The 14,004-nt window shown below is 35.1% G+C and overlaps 1 protein-coding gene and 1 long non-coding RNA gene across 3 annotated transcripts in view; both read right to left on the minus strand.

Annotated features, from left to right (window-relative positions):
• UBL3 (ubiquitin like 3) overlaps positions 1 to 14,004 on the minus strand; it is a 92,181-nt gene that overhangs the window by 25,040 nt on the left and 53,137 nt on the right. The gene's annotated exons all lie outside the window — the stretch shown is intronic.
• LOC108548683 (uncharacterized) lies at positions 8,282 to 9,248 on the minus strand. The gene is made up of 4 exons (XR_001890277.1): positions 9,186 to 9,248; positions 8,916 to 9,063; positions 8,529 to 8,760; positions 8,282 to 8,347 (listed from the first exon to the last, which is right to left on the minus strand). It is a non-coding gene; the product is annotated as an uncharacterized LOC108548683 (long non-coding RNA).

Raw genomic sequence — 14,004 nt, forward strand, 5'->3', positions numbered from 1 at the left:
AATATTCAAAGTCAATTTTCCCGATAACGAAGCTTCGAATGAAAAAATTTTATTCTCTATTTTTGATTTGTTTTTTCACTTAAAATCATTCCCTCCTCGGTTATACTACCGTTGCCGACACATCTTGTATAATCTAATGTAACAAAAAGTAAAGGAAGAAAAGAATGAGTATTTCATTTAAGAAAAAATGTGAAATATATTAACTACCGATACGAATATCGATGAAAAAATAATTTTTATCGAAAAATAACGTAACATAGGCGCGTTTAAAATTTATTTGCTTTTGCTTTTCATTTGTATTAGATAATATAAATAAAAATGGTTGTGAAATAGAAGTTGCATATTCAGCTTTAACGTTTTTTATACGAAGATCAAAATGTTCCCTTTGAAATTCTATGACTGGTATTTTTCTCTTTTTTTTCCGTTCGATATACTTGTAGAGAAAGGTTCATTAAAGACTGAAATAGGTCACTCTATACATACAGGCGTTGTAGTTTCTAATATAGTACTCTCTCGGTGAGGCAGAAGTAACATACTGGGGCAATTGTACTATACTCTTTTTTTTTTTTTTTTTAAACGATGATACGCTCCCATGTTTCATAATACCAGTAAACTTTTATCATGCTCGTATGAAACGAAACTATTACACGGCATGGTTCTTTTTATCTTTGGTGTTTATTTTTTCACGAGCTATTCTTTCGCAAGTGATGACGACTCTGTAGAATTAAATATACGAGGAGACTACGAACGAAAAATTCTATGAAATGGAAATTCAGGTGAAATAGTAAGTTCCTATAAAATTATATTCAAAAATGTTTGTAGAGACAATGAATGTAAAAGTTCCTCCTGAAATCACGATGATCATATACATATTTTTTCATTAAAGCGTAACGAGCTATTAGTCAATTAAGGAATGCAAAGTAAGGTAGATATAATGAGTAAAATTATATGTTCGACATCGTTAAAGATGATTCTCAGCCATAAAAACTGCTTGCTAACTAGAATTATACAAAAGGCATTGAATTCGGCACTTAAATGGCCTAATAAACTTAATAAGGTTAATAAATCTAATAGCGCTGTATTATAATGTGTTGCTGCTTCAGCACAGTCACATAAAATTAGCCAAACCAGTTCACAACCGCCTGAACGAAGCTCCAAGAAGACTATTTTAACACACTGCCAGCAGTTCGGGTAAATCTTTCATTTCCTATCGCATTATTCGTAATAAATAATATTTCAGTCTCGTATTTCATTTTAGTCTTGTTCCATTTTAATTGTAATCTGATATTATTATTTAATATGATACACTTTATATTCAAATCTGATGTTAATTCTGATAATGCACCTTTTCTAAAATTAAAAACAAGAGTATATAAATTGCAACTCGTTTGATCAGTTTGATGATATAAGTAACAAATTTGTACATCAGCTATGAAAAAATACATAATAACTACAATCAACTATCACTAGATAGACAATAACAAATTCAGATGTATTAGTATACGTATAACCTAAAGGTTTCAAGAGACTCCATTATCAGATCAATGACAAATACATGCACATGGCATCTGATGCTTCTCAGAAGCTTCTAAAAGAGATACAGCTAACAGAGAGGTTACCAACGACTAACATAGAAAGAAACAAAAATGGAACGGAAACAAATGAAACGCAAATACACGAGTGAATGTGTATGTTAGAGCAGTGAAAGAGGCGAAACGAAAAGGGCAACAGGCGACCAACGCGAACCTTGTACGAATGTTTTCGTGGAAATTATACCAGAAAACGGTCCTAAGTTAACGACCAGGTCAGATTTTCGGCTTACTCAGGTTACATCCTCCACACGGTTGCTTTCCACGAAATGGCCTGGCAACACCTGGCCAGGTAGCCTAAACCATGCTCTTTTCAAAAAATCCGCATCTCAGACTAGGTCTTCGAGAATGGAATATGGCTAGTCCAGTCTAGCTGGGGAATGTTCCTTTTCAGTGCGAAACGACAGGAAGCTAACTGCATTAGAGTCGTTTCCATTCAACGACGAATTTTTCTGTTCGTGTTCAGCCTGAAATTTCACAGTATACTACTTGAAACTTTCGAGACTAGTTTTCAATACGTTCGAAGATTGCATTCGGCCTATTTCAAATGTAAGTACCTTAAGAATAGCTCCGTAAGATTTTGTAGAGGGAAACATTTAACATTGTGTGCATAATTGATGCTATCCGACGTGACAGAAGCAATTGACAGAAATGATATGTTTTGTTCCAAAGGGAAGAATCCAATGTTGCTTTTAAAAGTGTAATATGACCATTGCTGTTGTTCGTATTGCAATATGGATATTCCTACATAATAGGGAAATCATTGTTTATTAATGGTATATATAAAAAGTATTATATATTATATTATTTTACTACCTTTCAAATGAAGATATTAATTTGCATATTTGTAAATTAAAATTTCTTTGAAATGATTAAAAAATTTTAGAGTATTAAAGCTACAACGAAGTTGAGCACGTTACTGAACGAAAAAATCTGAACTTCCATTGTACTATGTAATGCGCGATATGTACACGCTTCAAAATCACTTCCTTGTTGTTCGTAACATCGAATGACCTGTTCCTGTCTGTTGTTAAATTTACCTTCAAAATAGTATCAAATAAAAAACGATTATTCTCATGTTTTTATATTTTATAAAGATTAGAGTAAAATTGTTCATAATACAAGATAAATAACGAAACATAAAGTCAGATACGAAAAGTTTCTGAATAATTTCTGCGATGTATACATAAAAATATTCATATCTAACTTTACGTATTTTACGAATTTTACGAATTCGAACGAATCCTTTTACACGGAAATTTTCGAAAGCATACATTTTGAGGAAACGTAAGAAAAACAAATCAATTTTTTAAAACCAAATTCCAACAATACTCCCTTAAATACATAACATCATGCATACTTAACCTTACTTTCCAAATTCATTCGGTAAACGTTTCTCGGTTCAATAAACCAGGAGCCTTCCAGCATTTCAATTCTCTCAATTTCATACTGCCACATCTACAAGCACAAAGTTCGTCTCGCAAGCCGCGATGATATCGACAAGCTTCCATTACATTGTTACGCGCGTGTAAATTAGACAGTTTGCGAGCATCGATCACGAGAACGTTTCAAACATGACGCGATCCTTTTAATACAAACGCGTCACAGTATACACGATGTTGCAGTGGTGGCGCCACTTCCGTCGCTTGACATAGACGATTCGTAACATGGGATATACACGTGTAGCGTCGGAACAACTTACCGATCTGGTTATGACGCGGGAGAGGGCGGGATATACGCACGTAAGCGTTTTATCAATAAATTCCATCTAGCTGCGAGCCGCAGATTATCGATGGGGTCCAGCCAACCCGTCGATGTCACGGACATCGATAGCCACGCGAGAGGTAAAGCCAGATGGGATTCCCAGCCAGTAGACAGGACCATTAAAATAATTGTAGTTCCCGTGTCGTTAACTAACGGCTATGAATGATGACCGGGGCCTGATTTATTACCACGTGGGACGACAATGTCGTTTACCAACCGAGGAACACGTCGAAAAGTGGCTACCGACATCGCGTGCTATTAACTCACGCACAAATTCGCTAATTGAGATTCGCATCTAGATCCCCGCGACCTGTTTGATTTACGGTCATCGAAAAGAGAGAGAAAGAGAGACAGAGCAGAAGATACAATGATAAACGAGAATTTCGACTCACTGTCAATGCATAAATTGTGTCGTGTTTTACAACACGGCCAGATTAACATTGATAATATTAAGGTTGTTACGATGCGGCAATTTTATCAGTTAAACATTGGGACAAAAGAAAAAATAAAAACACCGATAATTGAATATAGCGTGGATAGAAGGGTAGAAAGGAACAATTTTGCTTGTCCCTCCCCGATCGTTACATTATCATATAAATTGTGCGTTAATTGATAATTGGAAATAGAAGAGACCGTGGAGGGCATCTGCCGACTCGCTGGCTAATGACGAACTAAAGATACAAATATTCAGAGGGCACCACTTTCAAACAGATGGCGCAACTAATAATTGATTATCGATTTGTATCTTCGATATACTGTTATACGTATTTATACCAGTTTCATGGTTTAAAGGGAGAAGAAAATACAACATTCATGGATGAAAAGGAAAAGAATAACTCGGTTGTAAATATTTCAGAAAATGTAAGAATCGTGTATGAAAAAAGATGTCATCCGGGTTTTATTAATCAAATACCAACGATTGTCAACGACACAATGACTGTGTACGACTGATACAAGCAATTTTCTCAATCTTCACGAAATATCTCGAGCTGGTAATTACGTCAATTACGGAACGACCTTAGGTTAATAAATACTAATGCTGTCCCATCCGGTATGAATGTTTCTGTACTGCACGTCGCTTGCCAACAGTGGCGAGACGGCTAAGCTTCGTAACGAGCGATAATTTCCCTCAAGGTGATGATACGAAAAATTTACACTTTCTATAAGAATCCGAAGGTGACGAGGTATCGGTCCCGAGTAGCGATAACTAAACTTCCGAGTTTCAAGATTTTCATTCGAAATTCTTTTACTAGAGGATGCATTGAATTGTGAACAAATGAATTCTTCGTTAAAACAAGTAAGCGATATTTTTATTTTTTACGTGGTTCCTAATGTCTAAAATATTCATGTTTCAAGAAGGATAAATTAAATATCTTTCGAATAACTTTCAGAACACAATATAATGCATTATACTACGATTTACGATCAAAACAAAATGATCCATTGCCTAAATAATTTTGCTTTCAGCAAACTGAAACGCAATGCCACAACTTTAACTAAATTTTCTACTGGAACAGTGGAAACAACGACCCGGCTAATTTCACTTGCTACATGTTTTCAAGCCCATTGTGGCTCTGCTAAAATATTCCTGCGGCCCTCAGAACACTGCCATTATCCGAATTGAAAACATCACGTTCGCGAATAGGCCAATAGGCAACCTGAAGAGCCGTAGTTTCACTTTCTGGCTGACTTCCAACGTCCCGGAGACCTGAATCCGTATTTCGTGTGTTGATCGATATTTTTTTTCCCATGTGGAACCGTCCATTATATCTTGATCGCGAATATATTCGTTCACATAACGTGGCTTTCTATTCAACTGTTTGCCACTGCCGTTTATCGACGCATGCGTGATTAGAATATCAAGCAATGCTATTTACTAAAAGATTTTTTCTCGTTTCTTTTGCAAGGGATATTTATAATTTAAAATTAACGATGAAAACTCTTGGAAAAGAGAAATTAATTTCCCGCTAAAAAAAAGTAAAAGTAAAAAATCGTGTTTAATAAATTTGTGCTTTGGTATATTTTTCTGAATTTTAATTCATTTAAAATGTAGACCATTACTTGATATGTCAGAAATTGTACATTATTGAGAAATATTGTTACACCATACAATGAAGGTATTAAAAATTCGACGTATTTCGTTTTTATCTCTATGATTAAATCTTTTAATGTAACTTTCTCATCTGGTTTCTAAAGTGTCATTAAAATTCTTAATTTTTCCATGGCACTAAGTATGTCGACTTTTAATCATGTACCTCTTAAAATTGTATATTAATTATGTTTAACATCCCAAACTTTCGCCATTATACGAAAACTTGTTAAAAACGATAATCTTTATTTTGACCCTATTCCTCGTTATCATTCTTAGTTATCAATAGTGGTAATGAGAAAGCAAAGTTGTCCACGAGAGGTGTTCGGGTACAAGCGCACTCGACCTAGAAGTGTTGCTAATAAACAGTGCGTGGTGACAAAAACGCAGAGATCAATTAGGGTTAACAGCTCGTAATTTTGTGGCATTCCTGCTTCCTATTCACTACAGGACAAAAAACTAGAAGAACAAAAAAGCAATTATAACGCAAATGTCGTTAAGGCGCAAGAATATGACAAGCTAGGTTTAAAGCCATAGAAATTCGTTTGAATGCAAAGTATGAGAGAAACACGTTGTATATTTAATTATATAATAGGATTGACCGATATATGAGACCGTGTATCATTGATTGAAGATTAAACAGATTGAGAGAATCTTATCCGGGACAAGGAGGTTAGAATCAAAGAAACCCTTACAACGACCGCCATATCGATCGATCGTAGCGCCCTCATTGTCCTTCCGCCATTTTCCTCATTTTTTCGCGAGCACGGAGGAACAATACATCCTCGTTTGACGATCGAACGAAGTTAATTATCGTACAGACTTTGATTCATGTGCCTTTCAAATATCGATGTTTAATTTCTCAGACTCACATTGTTCCATTCCATTGAGATTGCGAACACGTAGAACGGAATGTCGCGCACCGGCTACATCGTTCTTCGGGGGATTAAGTTAACAACTCGACAACGAACAAAGGAGAAACGTAATTGCTGTCGCGATCGAGATACTGGACCAACTTGGTTGCCGTGTAACTAACTTCTGCCCGTCGGGGAACTAGCATAGAAAAATTTTATTCTCCAAAGAAGTTTGCATTCCCTGTGTGATTTATAGTTATTGCGAATACGATTATGAGTTTCAAAATATATGATTATATATCTAATAAAGTATCGAAAATTTTCTATAAACATTAAAATTATTATTTCGTTTGAATTAAACTGAAGTATAGAAATTATAATCTAATATCCGTGATGACCAAAATCCTATGTTCAACATCAATGAGATACAGTCGGTGTATAACTTATAACTGGTCTAGAAGAGCGCTGACAGGGTCTTTCAGCTATCACATGCAAATCCGATAGACTTCTATCGTAACGTCTGCCCTGATATTAAATTTCATACGTCCTGATTGTGACCTGAATTCTGCGGAAACTCTCAACCGACAGGAAGCTCCAAGAACTCAATACTCGCCACTAAAGACAAGGGTGGTCTTAAGTTTTTCTGCATCTCACATGTCAACCCTTTGCCTTTAATATCAAGACTCAGTCACGCATTCATGCCGTAAATTATTACAGTCTAATCCTACATGTATAGCCAAACAAAAAATAATTTTATTTTCAATTTAGAAATTAACATTTATTGTAAAAAAAATGTATATAAAGTGTCTGAAAATTGTAGATGACGTTGATATACCTTGATTTATCGTATTCGTAAAAAATCATCTATAATTTTATGTCACTTTAGATAACAGTTTAATGTTCTTTATACTAACTTTACACACGCGATATTTGCATACTCGATATTCGCGTTAAAATAACAAGCATGATTATTTGTATTTATATATAAATATTTTATATTTGATTTTAACATCGTTCCAACCCGAATTATTAAATTAAAATACGTAAAAACATGATGAATATTTGTTCACTCAGTGCCATACAAATTTATAGGATGTAAAAGGTATAAATACTGTTATCAAAGGGCAATAAAAATTGTGTTTTGTACACAATCATATGTAAATATTAAACAACAAAATATTTCCAAAAATAGCGAATATTTGCTAGCACATATATCACGACCTTGTTAATTATGACGTAGTTAATTCTTTCACCGTTATTAACGCTGCTCACTTCTTTTTCTTTTACACTTCATATTTTAGAATGTACAAAAAATTAAAAAATAATCTGACTGCTTTTATCCTAATTATAAGTGGCCTTGCAATAAATAAAATGCTTCTTACACGAACCTGCTTCAGCTAAACGAATAAAGCAACTTAGTCCGAACAGATACAGTCATTAATAAAATGATAGAAAAAAGAGTGTCAAGCAAAACGTAAGCTTTCACGTCATATGAACTCCGTATAATTTATTGAAAGGTCCACGAAAGGACAACGTTTCGATTGCAAATAGATTCACGTAGCTAGTGACTTAATTCGCGATACCCGCTTGCATTATCAAGCCACGAGTGAAATGTGCGTACATAAATATTCATCAACTGCCTAACGTCTGACGGATCAAAGAAAGGTGAATATGCATGTTTCTTTGGCAAAGTGTGTAAATAGTACGTGCTATTAGATCTCTATATATTAGTCGATTACTTTCTATCGTTACCTACCTATGTAAATGTGCATCACTCGACTTGTGCATATATCCAAACGCATATATACGTTACTGAATAATCTTCTGATAAGCATTTCGAACAGGAAGCTATTACATCTAACAATGTATCTTTTTCCTAGAACTGACACCTTGCGAATCACTACGAAGGCGAAAAGGAACTGTGCAAGCAGCAGTTATGTTCATCATCGTGTAACCCTGACAGCCGGATATTAAGAAAAAAAGGAGCAGGTGTTGGGTGAGTGAGGATGTTCACACGTTGAATATCCTTCTTCTTGATCGTGTGTTTTATGCTGAAATGTATGGTAAAGAAGAAAATATTATAATATTATTACATAGTAATGGCTTTAGTTACTTTTAGCGTTAAATATAAATTCAATGACATCAATATACGTAATATTATGGCAACTATTTTTATCTATGAAAAACAGAAAATATATAAAGCTGTAATAAAAGAATGTTAAATATATTTACCTTATTGGATGGAACAGGAAACGAAATTTGTTTAATAGTTCTATGCTCTTGTATCATTAGAGAGTGCAATCTTAATCTTAGAGTAGTAACGTATGTCAAATTGACTTCAAACACTGTACTTCGTTCAACGAGAATTGGCAGGAAATACAAACAAAACGGTCACGTGATCGATGCTGCGGACGCAGATAAGTGGTTGCTAAACGTCGATGTTCAGGGCCGATTTTTAGAAGTCCTAAACAGGGGCTCTTGCATATAGGGTCAGTTAAAATGATATGAAAATAATGGTCATAACTTAAAGGTTAAATAGAATACAAAATCGGTGTCATGCAAATAACCCGCCTATGTATGACATTTTAGTCCTATCTTTTTCAAAATATGAACACTTACATTACAATCAGCATGGTTTCTGAAACATTTTCACTGCTTCCCGAAAGTAGATTCTCATGTTTTCTCTCGTGTAAACATCATTTTTTGTAAAACGATTTAAAGAGAAAAAGGAGCCACGGAGACGCACATTACACCCATTTAGGTTTACCTTCAGATGGAAGAAATCGAATAATGTACACAATTAATATTTTTTGTCGTATCTAAATATAATATAATTATACAGAACTACAGATAGATTAAAGTTAAATTAAAAATAAATTCTGATATTACCTGATATTACCTAATTATATTAATATTCTATAAAACAATTCCAGATATACGATATGACGTAACGGTAGGTTTTTGAGTCGAAATGATTTTATTATGTAACTCGCCGATGTGACTGACCCGAGCAATTTTCATCCGTCGATAAACCTAACCACGAATCGAAGCCAATGAGATCGCGCAACGTGCCGCGGTGTGGCGTTCGGGACGTTTCATTACAAGTCGATGTTACGACACGAGGTGTGCTCGATCGTTTGCGCGAATCTAGGCACGCGACCTAGACCCGACCTTTCCCAAGTTCCTGTCGAAAACGAGGCTAATACAGCTACTGACACGTTGCTTCAGTAATCGAACCAAGGAATAAACGACGTTCCACATAGACTCGCGATCACGGAGCCACTCGAATTACGAGGGCGTAAGTATCGACCGAGTTTTAAGTGGCGCTCGTGATCGTTGTTTTCATTGGCCCTCTGTCGTTGGAAAACACAGACTTATTGTATACGTCACGCTTCTTATGTCCTTCATATTTTCATTACTTCTGTTTACTTTCTAAACACAAGTTCAACGTGGATAAAGAACGACCGGTTTTAAATCTGATAGTTTGATTAATCTTCGATTTAGATACATAATTGAAGCAATGGTAAGTGTCTGTGATAAATCTGTGGTGGAGAAAGTAAATGGAAAGTCATTTGCTAATAAAGAAAGAATTAGTGTACTAATGCGGTGTAATTAAATCTGAAAGTATCTTTTGCGGTTTCGAGGATACAGTCCAATACTTGTTACTGTATGTAACTTGTTGTGGAAGAATGGAAACTATACGATCGAATGAAGTTTATTATATTTCGATTGTCCGGTGATACTTTATATTTTGTTAACATGTCATTTGGTAAATATAAATGCAATTAATTTAAAGGTATTTTTTTCTATGATAAAATTTGTTATTAGCTTTACTTAAAACTATATTATTATTGAAACTATTCAGGCTGATTTTTTCAGAATTTTAGAATTTCTTGCATCCGATTCATGCCTGTGAAATGAAGTAACCAGAAGAAAAAGAATTTTTTAAACGACGAAGTACAGGATTACTGTTCAGTTTATTGCATATTAACCTCTGAAAATCAATTTCATTCCAACATTATTTTTTGCTGAATCTCATGATAATGTTAAAGGATAAAATAAATGTAAGTACGTAAGTTTCTTATCCACAATATTTTAAATAAATTATATGGTCAAAGATATATTTGCGAAAAGTGAGCAAATGCCCAGACACATTTCAGCTGTAGTGTATACGTTATTCGACTATAATTCCACAGGCACTCTCCGCTCCGAGCAACGAAGTGTGCTTGAGCTCGGACTCGAACACGACGTAAAACGTGCAAGTTGACTACGGTGCCACCAAATGAGTTTTCCAGAACAGATGCAGACACAGGCTGATGCCTTGCACGATACAAGCTAGTAACTCGACGCGGTACAATTACGCTTGTGTAAATTGTACGCTTCACCTCCGTCCACGAAACGTCGAAGTCCAATGTTTGAGCAAACTTCGATTCTCTCCAGATGGGTGGAGAGTGAAATTCAACGGATGTATCGCTACGGTAATATTTTACGACGCGACTTGTCGCTGTCTCGCTTCGATTATCGAGTGATAAGCATCGATATTGAAATTGCAAATGCGTCAAATAGGGTCAAACTCAGTATACGAACCCGACGAGAAGGAAGGTAAAAAGGAAAGGAAAGAAAAATTCAATTAGAACGATCGTAAAAGTTCCATCGACCATCGAAGACGATCGAAGTTATTATTGTATTAATTAAGGAGCGAAGAAGTAGTTAAGGGGAGAAGAAATTCGTGTCGAAAAGTTCCCTCTCGTCTTATACGCAGGATTCAATCGATTTCACGCTGAACTTTCCAAGAATATTTCCACGCTTCTGCTGGAGAACTTCCGGTAACAAGGCGTTCCGTATCGCGACTGCGTTCGATCAACCGAAGAGTACACTCTGCTTCTTTCGCGACTTTCGAATAATAAAACGACTCGAACTCTTTCGATATGGTAATATAAACATTAAGGATTTAATACATACGACATGGGCAAAATAGAGCATATATAGTTGTTTGATTTGTCTTGATTAATTATAATGGGATGTAAGTTAATTCTGAATGTAGTTTTGTTTAAAGAAACAAATAGTAATATTCATATCACTGAAAAAGTGTAGGTGTTCAAATTTTAATTTACGAAAGTCATACATATTTAAATATCGTCCAATTTTTCTCTAAACGATTTTTGTTCTATCACGATATATAAAATGTCTTTGTTTCAGGTTCGAACAATGGAAAAAGTGTTGGAAGGACGAAAAAGTTCAAGGAGATCTTGGCCCACGTAGTAGGAAGTAATTGTCTGTATACATTGCGAATGAATTCCTGTAGAAGTTCTGGGCTAGGTTCCAAAAATTAACAGAAATTAAGTCAATATTCGTTTAAATAGCGAGTACACCTAAGATTTATTTCATATTTTTTGAAAACCTACAAAATGACTAAGGTAAATAAAGGATATACAAGTAGTAAAGCAGAAAATTTCACGTTTTCAAACAATATTTATCTTTTTATTGTAATTTGCAGAACGAATTTAAGCTTCTTCTCTGCAAATTATGGAATATTTTCTATTACAAATTTTAGCGCCTATTAATGAATTACGAATGATCCTATAAGTAATTCTCACTAAGTGAAAAATTAAGACAAATAGTAAGTAATACAATATAAAAGGAAACTAATCATTCATTAAAGGATTTTATATTATGTTTCACATTTTAGTAGTACTGCTGCATCATTATAACCTTATGAAAATAATAATTCTTTATTTTGTTTAAATAGGATACATGAAAAAACAGATCAAAGTATTCAAAATTCAGCACGAGTGCTATTTTCCTCTACTTAATAAACTACATTAACATATTTTGCGTCCCGCTGTTTTAGACAGAAATAAAAAATACTCTTGGTAAGCCAAGGTATGCTTTTCTATATTGTTTAAATAGCATAAGCTGCAAGAAGATATTAAAGAGTCAGAAAATTCAGTACAAGAGCTACTTTTCTCTAATTAAAACACACGGTAACAAACATGCGCTGCGTCCCGTAGGCCACGTGCGACTCCACTATAATCAGCAGAAGTAAAATTTTTATTTGGCAAATAAGAATACTCTGCCATATCGCCCAAACAGGAGAGCTGCGATAGAAGATCAAAGTGTCAGGAATTCGGTACAAATACTACTTTTCTCTGATTAAATATTCTCGTCTAATTTTTTTTCACTCGAATTTAAAGTTCTATCCAAACATTTACCTTTTTTTGGTCTCTGGACGTGTTAAATAACTAACTAACTAACTAACTCTCTTTTTCTCTCTGTCTGTTTCCAGCGCTATTCTGAAGTGAGTATTTACTCGTACTCTTGGACCTTGCACGACTGAACAACCGTAGAAACATTTATAAAGGCGACACCCGTAATTTCGTTGGCGGCCGAACGTATCGCGTCGTAACGAGCTTTCAGCGCCGCGTGCCGAGCGCTCGGGCCAATATTTCACAAGATAATAAGGAACAAACAGCGTTTCCTTGTTCCGGGAGACGCGAGCGCGTTATTATACGATGGCTGGGGACGGAGTCTGCGATGGCGGAAATTCGTTCAACCAAAGGCCACACGGTCTCGCCCAATAAAGCGTAAATGGATTAGCCTCTAAGCCGCTGATACGACTACGGAAATCCAAAGTGGCACGGGGAGAAGATTCCGTACAATCTCGGCGAATCCACTGTCAACGGACACTCTTGGAAGCCATTACATACGTCTTCCTTAGTCGACTGACTGGAAACGAATTTCTCGCGTTTACGATCTCCTCTTCCGCGATTTCCCTTTACTCCACGCATTTTTCTTTCGTGCTTTGCCAGCTCCATTCTGTTTTTCTTTCAATTTTTCTTCCTCTTCGTTACTTTCGAGCATGGTAAATGTATTAAGTCGATGGGAAAGTTCTGTTTCTTTGTGAAGGAAAATAAATCGATTCCTCCCGCTGAGATATTCTTTGTTAATATTCAGTGTAATATCCACTGTTATTTATAACTGTCTTCTGGATTAGATTTTTCGTCCTTTTTATGCATTCACAAGCTACTTCTAATTAAATATTTTTCAGTGAAACAATTTTATAGAGACAAGTGGTAATTGGACGATGGAAGATTAGGATCATATAAAGATGACTTGTCTGACTCCGATATTCCAATTGTTATATAAAATTTATATAACATATGAATGAACTAGACCGAGTCATATTTTATGGAGTAAAAAATTTCATTCTTTATCGAATTAATAAAGGAATATCGTTTTTCTTCTTTCGGCTTTCCTGCCGCTTTATTTTTATCAAAGAAAAATTTTACGTGGAAACAATTTCCTTTATTTTTAGGATAAGGTTATTTCTGGTTATACGTTCACGTTTTAGGAGGCAGTTTTATAGCTCGTAACGGGGACAGTGTATTACACGTTCGTGGATTGTTCAGGTTTTTCTTTTGAAGTTATAAAGAATTAAAGAAGTCGGACGAAGGTTTTCGTTTAGGTATAAATATAAACGACTATTCTGTTACCTGATCGCAGTAGTTGGAAATAATGGATTTAGAAATAATCAATTACCACGAATTGAAATTTTTATCTTGCCAACATAAGCCGTCATTTAATGAAAAAAATACGTAAATGTCAAGCTATCGTGGTCAATGAAGTCCACACAAATGTACTTCGAATTAATGGAATAATCGTATTACTCTCGCCAATAATCTTGAATCATATTTCCCGCCTCTTTCCC

Source organism: Eufriesea mexicana, unplaced genomic scaffold, assembly GCF_001483705.2.
Source record: "Eufriesea mexicana isolate 0111107269 unplaced genomic scaffold, ASM148370v2 scaffold474474821, whole genome shotgun sequence".
In the NCBI taxonomy this organism is placed as follows: Eukaryota; Metazoa; Arthropoda; class Insecta; order Hymenoptera; family Apidae; genus Eufriesea; species Eufriesea mexicana.